Source organism: Cherax quadricarinatus, chromosome 70 (genome assembly GCF_038502225.1).
Source record: "Cherax quadricarinatus isolate ZL_2023a chromosome 70, ASM3850222v1, whole genome shotgun sequence".
Lineage (NCBI taxonomy): Eukaryota > Metazoa > Arthropoda > Malacostraca > Decapoda > Parastacidae > Cherax > Cherax quadricarinatus.
In genome coordinates this window covers 19,550,341-19,560,948 of record NC_091361.1, presented here as the reverse complement: position 1 = coordinate 19,560,948, position 10,608 = coordinate 19,550,341, and positions in this window count along the sequence as shown.

The window sequence follows — 10,608 nt, the reverse complement described above, 5'->3', positions numbered from 1 at the left end:
CATTATAACAACAATCAAAGCCAGGTCACCCTGCATTATAACAACAATCAAAGCCAGGTCACCCTGCATTATAACAACAATCAAAGCCAGGTCACCCTGCATTATAACTACAACCAAAGCCAGGTCACCCTGCATTGTAACAACAACCAAAGCCAGGTCACCCTGCATCATAACAACAATCAAAGCCAGGTCACCCTGCATTATAACAACAATCAAAGCCAGATCTCCTTGCATTATAACAACAACCAAAGCCAGGTCACCCTGCATTATAACAACACTCAAAGCCAGGTCACCCTGCATTATAACTACAACCAAAGCCAGGTCACCCTGCATTATAACAACAACCAAAGCCAGGTCACCCTGCATTATAACAACAATCAAAGCCAGGTCACCCTGCATTATAACTACAACCAAAGCCAGGTCACCCTGCATTATAACAACAATCAAAGCCAGGTCACCCTGCATTATAACTACAACCAAAGCCAGATCACCCTGCATTATAACTACAACCAAAGCCAGGTCACCCTGCATTAACAACAATCAAAGCCAGGTCACCTTGCATTATAACAACAATCAAAGCCAGGTCACCCTGCATTATAACTACATCCAAAGCCAGGTCACCCTGCATTATAACTACATCCAAAGCCAGGTCACCCTGCATTATAACTACAACCAAAGCCAGGTCACCCTGCATTATAACTACAACCAAAGCCAGGTCACCCTGCATTGTAACAACAACCAAAGCCAGGTCACCCTGCATCATAACAACAATCAAAGCCAGGTCACCCTGCATTATAACAACAATCAAAGCCAGGTCACCCTGCATTATAACTACAACCAAAGCCAGGTCACCCTGCATTATAACTACAACCAAAGCCAGGTCACCCTGCATTATAACTACAACCAAAGCCAGGTCACCCTGCATTATAACTACAACCAAAGGTAGATGACCGTGCATGATAATGTCATCATGGAAACCAACATCCCAGTTTCTCTCATGAAAAACATTAGGAAAATATAAGATACAAATCCCTGATATAATTCAATCCCTCAACTAAGGAACAACAACAATGATAGTATAAACCTTGGTAATAAATACCGACAAGTTGGTTTAGCAATACACGTAAGCAAACACTAGGACGTTTTATAATAAATATGGCCTAGTGTTTGCTTAAGTGTTTTTCGAAATCACCAACATTGATGCCAAACATCTCAAAATGGCTAATATCCTAATATACACCAGCACGTTAAGTTTGAAGCCGTTCAGAAGTTGCATTATGAAGTTATCGGCGTTGAAGGGATGGAAGCATTCTGATGAGACTCTCAGAACTTGTCTCAGGAAAAATCGGTATTTCCAATTTCACAATATCTTCCATACAAGAGGACAGGTTGTGGCTTACACGAGCTAAAATCAATCCAAACTGATCTCTAATTAAGACAGACCAGTGTTTTAATATGCAATAAAAATATATTAGATTTAATTATATTTTGGATACATAATATGCAATTGTTTTACAGTGGTCTTGAGGACACACAGGTGTTATAGGCGCGTTAATGTACATTGAGTAATTTTAACCCAGGATAACCAAATCAAGTCAAAAACTCTGACTTACTCTGGATCACTAAAAGCTAAAATATTCTCAGTTCAAATCGAAGATTCATTTCAGAAAAGCAGTGAAAGTTTGAAGCCGACTAGATGATGCATTCTCCAGTTATTGCAAAGAATCGAAAAAATATGCATTATACAGCTTAAATCCAAAAATAAGTTTCATCCATTTTATGTTACAGCGTAAGTGCTAAAGCTGTATGGGCATAGAGTATCCGGGAAATGGAAAGCATTTGTGGAAAATACTGTATATTTTCCAGAAATACGGTAATTTGTAGGTAAATAGATGCCCTATATTGTATTTTTAAAAGAAGTATGTTATCGAAAATGGGAAACCTGCGGCTGGTCCAGAGCAACTTGTGGATATGACAATGGTAGGTATCGAAGGGGGACATTTTTTGCGACCTAAGTGTCCCAAATTCCTACTTGTCTAACTGATAAATAATAATTATCTTTGTTATTTACTGTTATGTACATAATGATACATTCAGATAAATGCAATTTTCCACAGCATTTAGAACTGAGCTGAGGAAAGGGAGGATAATTCCAGTTCCTTGAATCAAGAGCCCCCCACCAACATCAAGAAGATATACCCCTATTATTTAATGCAAAAAAAATTATATCATTTCGAGATTAAAAATGGCAAAAAGGACTTCCATACATCATTAACAATGACAGTCTTCCGGGTAGGACTCACAAGTATGGAAATTTTGAAGCCATTCAAAATAGGCTTTTAAATTTATTGCGTGGGAATCATTACGGGAATGATTTATATAACACTATACAGACTGCAGCTGTTCCTGGAACCTTCACCTCTGTTGAAAATTTGAAACCAGTCTGGTAAGGCATTCTGAAGGTAAAGTTTAAAGTTTTGAAGGAGGTTAGTATATAATAAAAACACTGTACTTAACACTATGAATGACTCGGGCATAAACTGGCAGGAAAATATAAGTAGGTTCGTAAGTTGATGACTACCCACAGTGCACAATTTAAGACAGTTCTAGATCTGAAAAAGTCAATTATGGCTACAAATATCATCAATAAATGTCCTGTGTATGTGTGTTTTTGTCTACCTTCACTATAATCATCAGAATTATTTTCATTATCATATTCATCGTTTATATTCATAATCATCCTCATCATGAATATATGGTAGAGACACAAAAGTTACTTGATGTTTCGCCCATGCAGTACTCTTTTTTTTAAAGTCACTAACACATAAACCTAGTAATCAGTATTAGAGTCATCGGTACTGTCCCGGTCCGGGTCTCTTCCAGATGGTGACCCGGAGAGAAAACCCAGTAAGGGAGGATGGGCTTATATAAGATAGAGGGATGGGGGGGAGATGGAGAGCATGTGAGGTGGTCGTCAGCTCACAATAACACTTGGTCCGAAACGTTTCCCGTCAAGAGGTTCAACTAAAAGCAGCTATTTTGGTTGTTGGAGATACTGATGAGAGGTTGAAACACACTGCTTCTCCAGGCGTCGTCGTCTTCCTCTAGAGCAGGGGTTCCCAGCCAGGGGTGCTCGCACCCCCTGGGGGGTGTGAGACATCATTCCAGGGGGTGCGAGAAGCGTCCGTCTTAATAACAGGAAATTGATTCATTTATTACTTATTAATAAATGCATTCAAAGGTAAGTTATATATGTGTGAAAAGAGGAAATCTTTCAAATTTTCCATCAGTTGAAGAAATAGCTGATGGTAATGAATCTTCAAGTTTGATTCCTAGTGTTTGTGGAGAAATTGTGACTCATTTGGAAGTGCTGTCGGCGTCATTTGATAGATATTTTGATGTAGGGAAGCTGGAATCATCTGAAGAATGGATTATGAATCCTTACTCCTTCAATTTGGATAAAATGTCAGATGATGGAGAGTTGAAAAAAGATCTTATAGATCTGCGTTCAAATCGTGCTCTTGAAATGCAATTTGAGAGTAAAACTTTGGAAGAGTATTGGTGCTCGGCTCTGGTTCTGTTTCCAAGACTTTGTGAAACTCCACTAACTCTGCTCATTCCATTTGCGACAACTTACTTATGTGAATCAGGATTTAGTACTCGTTTGTCAATTAAGACAAAATCTAGAAATCGTTTGAATGTACTGGCAGACATGCGTGTTGCTATCAGCAACAGTTCCCCGTTTTGTAAAACTCTCAAGCAAGAAACAGGAACAAAAGAGTCATTGAATTAAAATGGATTCGAAAACTTTTTGGAAGTCAGCCTTATTATTTTATTATCTTGTACATATTTAAAGAAAGTAACTATTTTTTGTATGGTATATTCAAATGTTAATCGGAGACATCCTTTCTTGTCCATATGTTTGATTTTTTACATATTAAAAAAATAAAATTCCTTTCTAAAGGTTTGAAAGTTAGTTCTTGATTTGACTTTTTTGTATATATTTCAAGCAAGAGTTATTATTTTTGTAAGGTGTATTCAAATATCATTCTGTGATATGTTTCTTTTCTGTAAGTCTGATTTTTGTTCACATATTATATTAGAAAGTGAAATAAATATCTTCTTTTGATAAAATTTAGTATGATTCCACATCATTTATCCTTGAACAAAGTTTAAATTGTAGGAGTGCGAGGCTAGAGCAAAAATTTTATAGGGGAGCGGGAGTAAGAAAATGTTGGGAACCACTGCAGTCTAGAGCATCATTCCAGGTTATTAAAACTTGTGGGATTTACTGTGTAATTCACAGGCGTTATTCAATCTGTTAGTTATTCAAGGTTGTTGGTTTTCTGAAACACGTTTGTGGAGGTATTTGGATCTCTTACTAATGTAACTTTTGTCTTAGTTGTTATATGGGATGGATATACCCCTCATCTCATATACCATAGCTAGCTCAGCTATGTTGGTTATGTCTGCACTCACCTGATTGTATTTACAAAATTGTGGTTGCAAGGGTCGATTCACAGCTCCTGGCACCGCCTTTTCGTTGGTCCTTACTAGGTCACTCTCCCTGCTCCATCAGCTTTATCATACCTCTGATTATGGCCTTGGCAGTGCCTAGCAGCTAGGATGAGCATCGGCATTTACCTTTTCCCCTGAAGTCGTTCCTCTAACTAACCTATTCTTTGGAGATTTGTTTACTGAAATAACATTCTTTATCGAGGAATTTATTACCTGTCTTTCACGGTTTATATTCTCATTATTACAACTGGATTCAGTTTTTCCTCCGTATGAATAAATCTAATTGAAAACGTAACCGAAGAACATTGTTCTTCATTTGGATATGGGCAGAAAACGAATTATAATTCTCTATATCTGAACAGGAGCTGGTTAATGTGGAAAAAGTGACGTTCAATTTCATACAGATGTTGGAGTAGTTGAGGTGAGCTGCCATTAAACATCTGAATCAAAACAAGACATATCAACAAAGATACACCGACCACACAGATAACAGAGTATGATACAGTATCACACGGGTGACTGTTTGTCGAGGCCGGGGCGTTGGATACAATCTGTTATCAGTCGAAAAACTGTCCGTTAACTGATTGTGTACAATATTTAGGTTAATACAATTATCTAGGTTAGGTAAGATTTGTTAGGAAACAGGATGAGTGTTTCCTGACGCTGGTCTTAGTCATATGATGACTCGTAGCTGGAGGTTTTGGTCATCTGACCGAGGCCTCCCACTGGCTTACCCCTCCATTACTTGGCTACCCAGATGGGGGAGTAGAATTATCTAGGTCGTAAAAACCACAGCTCTGGAACATTACGTTTGATATCACGATGAAATGACGCGTATTTAATGATGATAAGTGAAACAGAACTGACTCACGAAATCGTAATAACACGACTACAAACAAACCTGGGAACGGACGGGGTTTGAACGGGTCAAACCCCGCCCATTCCTTGGTTTGTTTGCAATCGTGTCATTACGATTTCGTGAGTCATGATGGCGGCTTTGAGGGAACCTGAGTTAGAGTTTGTCACAGCAAAAACTTGTATTTGTAGTCACAGTGGGGCCCATGCTAACCTCCCTATGGTGTATAAATATACCTAATTGGATGAATCTTATTGTAGCCAGCTGGCCCAGTGGCTTGCGCACTGGTCTAGAGTTTTACGACACATTTGCCATGGGATCAAACCACATCCGTTCCGTGGTTTGTGAAAGAGAAGCTCGATCTTGGAAAACAGTTTTTGCTATAGCTCTCTAGACTGGGTGACCATATTAACTTGAACAGTGTAGAGGCTATCCAGTTTACCCCAAGTAAAGGTTATTGTTGACTCAAAACAAAACAGTACTCACCACCATCTGACAATGAAGAGACATTGTTAGTCTGTATTAAACTGCAGTTTCACTCTTAAACTCATATAAATTGAAATGCTTAAGTACTTTAGATAAGCCATTAATATTTCATTGCATGTAAATATCGGAGTGATTTGAAATGTTGGTGTCCACCTTTGTTGTGTCGTACACAGTGTTTGTGTCTACCTTTGTTGTGTCGTACACAGTGTCTGTGTCTACCTTTGTTGTGTCGTACACAGTGTTTGTGTCTACCTTTGTTGTGTCGTACACAGTGTCTGTGTCTACCTTTGTTGTGTCGTACACAGTGTTTGTGTCTACCTTTGTTGTGTCGTACACAGTGTTTGTGTCTACCTTTGTTGTGTCGTACACAGTGTCTGTGTCTACCTTTGTTGTGTCGTACACAGTGTCTGTGTCTACCTTTGTTGTGTCGTACACAGTGTTTGTGTCTACCTTTGTTGTGTCGTACACAGTCAGGAAATAATAGCGAGAACTAAGTATACTACAAACTCTAAACACACACAGTAGAGAGGGAAAATAGTGTGAAAGACCTGGGAATGCTAATGTCAGTGGATCTAACAGTGTCACTCACGTCTTGATAATTGGAACCTTCAAAACAAGGGATGCTCTCTTTAGGCTGGAATACTGCTGTACACTAAGAGCTCCATTCAAGACAGGTGAAATCGCAAATCTAGAGAATGTACAGAGAACTTTTACTGCATATACAAGTTTCGTCAAACACCTTAATTACTGGGAACTCTTGAAGTTACTTGGCTTGTACTCAGTGAAGCCAGGCGAGATAAACATCATAATCTACACCTGAAATTCTAGAGGGGTTGGTCCCAAGCCTGCACACGGAAATCACTCCCTACGATAGCAAAAGACTGGGCAGACGGTGCATCATATCACCAGTGAAAAGTAGGGGCGCCATTAGTACACTAAGAGAACCCACAATAAGTGTCCAGAGCCCAGAACTGTTCAACAGCCTCCCACCAGCCATGAGGAGAGTCACCAATAGACCCCTGGCTACCCTCAAGAGGGAGCCGGATAGATACTTGAAGTCAGTACCCGACCAGCCGGGCTGTGGTTCGTATGTTGGACTACGTGCGACCAGCAGTAACAGCCTAGTTGATCAGGCCCTGATCCACCGGGAGGCCTGGTCATGGGCTGGGCCCCAGGGGCGTTGATCCCCGGAACACTCTCCAGGTATACTCCAGGTAGCGGCCACAAAACACTCTCGGTGTTGTCTTTTCTCAAACAGGTTCCAGCTCGTCTGCTTTAACGAAATGGTAACTGAACCTTCCATAGGTTAAAATTTGAGGTAACCTGAAGTTCTGCAAAACCTTAATTGAATATTCCAATGTTATTTATGCAAAATTTATATGTCGTTAACGTTTCAAGACAAATTATTCATACTTGAAAATCAGAACTATAAATATAGTAGGTGATTTATATTGTAAAATTAGTGTGTTGAGTGTATGTTAATGTGGCAGAGGATATACACAGTTCTGGTCACAGTATTATAGACTGGATATAAATGGGCTGGAAAACATAGAGATGGAAGACAACGTTGATCCCATGTATCAGAAATCTTGATTAATTAGACACGTGTAACATCTAGGTATTTTTATTTGGATATTGGAAAAAATGTCACAGGGAAAAAAAAAAGTCACAGGAAAAAAAGTCACTGAAAATAGTCACAAACAAACTTAACCTAAATAAAATGTGATTTTTTTTTCAATAATTTTTTTTTCCAGCAAAAAATTGTGATTTATTTTCTGTGACTTTTTTTCCTGTGACTTTTTTCCCCGAACATCCTTATTTTATAGACGTTTCGCCATCCAGTGTCTTTATCAGCACATGAGTCACAAGGTCTAGATTTGAGTTAATAGGCTTATCAAAGCTTATTCCCCATGCTAATATTGATAATGTGTTTGACAAGGACTTAACAAGTATGGGCTGGTAGGCCTGCTACAGTGTTCCTACATAAGAACATAAGAAAGGAAGAGCACTGTAGTAGGCCTACTGGGCCATACTTGGCAGGTCAATGTCAGATCCAAACCCACTAACAAAAATGTGAAAACTGTAGAGCTAGATGTAGAAGACTGAGGGACTGATTACCTCATCTCTACTGTCTTCTCCATATTGTTCTTCAGTCTTCACATCACGTCCATGTATTGTATTGATAAAGCCACCGGATGGTAAAACGTCACGTTGTGGTGACGTGTACCTTCAGTGGTGACGTGTACCTTGCTCCAGTGGTGACGTGTACCTTGCTCCAGTGGTGACGTGTACCTTGCTCCAGTGGTGACGTGTACCTTGCTCCAGTGGTGACGTGTACCTTGCTCCAGTGTTGACGTGTACCTTGCTCCAGTGTTGACGTGTACCTTGCTCCAGTGGTGACGTGTACCTTGCTCCAGTGGTGACGTGTACCTTGCTCCAGTGTTGACGTGTACCTTGCTCCAGTGTTGACGTGTACCTTGCTCCAGTGGTGACGTGTACCTTGCTCCAGTGTTGACGTGTACCTTGCTCCAGTGTTGACGTGTACCTTGCTCCAGTGTTGACGTGTACCTTGCTCCAGTGGTGACGTGTACCTTGCTCCAGTGTTGACGTGTACCTTGCTCCAGTGGTGACGTGTACCTTGCTCCAGTGGTGACGTGTACCTTGCTCCAGTGGTGACGTGTACCTTGCTCCAGTGGTGACGTGTACCTTACTCCAGTGGTGACGTGTACCTTGCTCCAGTGTTGACGTGTACCTTGCTCCAGTGGTGACGTGTACCTTGCTTCAGTGGTGACGTGTACCTTACTCCAGTGGTGACGTGTACCTTGCTCCAGTGGTGACGTGTACCTTGCTCCAGTGGTGACGTGTACCTTGCTCCAGTGTTGACGTGTACCTTGCTCCAGTGGTGACGTGTACCTTGCTCCAGTGGTGACGTGTACCTTGCTCCAGTGGTGACGTGTACCTTGCTCCAGTGGTGACGTGTACCTTGCTCCAGTGGTGACGTGTACCTTGCTCCAGTGGTGACGTGTACCTTGCTCCAGTGGTGATGTGTACCTTTCTCCTTTCTAGTGTGCTCTCTCCGAATCTAAACCAAGATGACCTCTACTGAGCAACTCTACCAGAAGATTAAAGAGAAGCTGAGGGTGGCCAGACTCGACATCCGGTGACCGAGTGAAGTAAGAAACCTGAACAGTGGCCGGGCAGCATGGAACGAAGCTGAGGGTCAAAAGAACAGGTAGAGAAGTACAAACAACGAAGAACCAGGAGACTGCAGTGGAAACTTCAAACCCATTCTCAATGCTACCCGATGAAAGCGATTCGACTACTGGGAATGTCACGATGAAGAACAATAAGGAAGGAAGAACAATAAAGAAGGTCCCCAACAAGTACCTTCTGTACTTGTTGGGGACAGTCAGATTAAGCGCTTGAAGAGGGCCTTCTGTTTAAAGGATAGGGATAGGGTTTGCTTTCCAGGGGCTGGGATGGAGGATATTCTTAGCTAGCTTGACAACATCATCAATGGTAATGGGATCAATCCTAATATCTGCCTCAGTTCTGGAGGCAATGATATAGGTAAGTGTAGAAGAGAGAATTTAATTAGAATGCATAGAACAGCAATATACATAATTAGGAAGAAGGGAGCCCTGTTATATGTGGCATTTTGCCAAGAAGGGGTGCTGGAAATGAGTGGCTGTCCAGAGCGATAGGTATTAATTACTGGCTGGGCAAACAGTGTAAGGATAATGCAATACCATTCATTGACAACTGGGACCACTTCTATGGCAGAAATGACATGTATGCGAGGAACGGAGTTCACTTATCCAAGTCAGGTGCGAGTTTTCTCTCTAGTTCAGTTGAGGGTGTTGTCAGGGCTTTAAACTAGGATTAGTTAGAGGTTTGGGTTTAAGAAGGGAAAAAAATGAGTATGGAAATACTGATTTAGCTTTGATATCACGAAGAGAAAAAAGGTGTAGAAGAAAAAACATGCTAATAGTCGACGTGCCAGAAATAAAATTAATGAATTATGTTTGGAAGCATGTGCTGGGAACTTTGCTCCAGGGACTGATTACCTCATTCTCCTCCTGTTCTTCAAGTTTCTCCTATGTATGGACTGAAACTTGGTATAATTTAAAGAGTCGTGATATGATTGCTGTTATATTCCAGGGTTTAAGTTGTTCCACGTAGATAGATATAACGGGAAACGGGGTGAAGTTGGATTATGTGTATGAGAAAATATAAATTGTTTCATAAAAACAGGTATAAAAATAGATGGATTAGTAACAGATCTGTAGGTAGAATTTCTAGAATGTCAAGAACTAATTTTAAGTGTAATATACCGTCCTCCTGACTTAGAAAACTATAGAGGGCGACTTCTTTGGGACGAAATTGTTAGGGCTTCTAGACACAATAACGTAGTGATAGTAGGGGATTTTTAACTTTAGGTCAAATTGACTGGAATTCTTTGACCGGTAATCTGGAGTTCAGTGACATTGTGGAAGAAGTTCAGGACTGTTTTCTGAAGCAGTGTGTAACAGAGCCTACCAGGGGTAATAATTTGCTAGACCTAGTCTTTTCAAATAAGGAAACACTCGTAAATAATCTGGAGATCACAGACTTATAACAAAGGATCACTGCTTTATAACATAGGAATTAATTTGCCATCTTCCACATATCAGAAACTACACCTGTTTGAAGAGATATACTAAAATTGTTAGTTAATGGTTCACAAAATTCTATTTTGGACCCGGGGA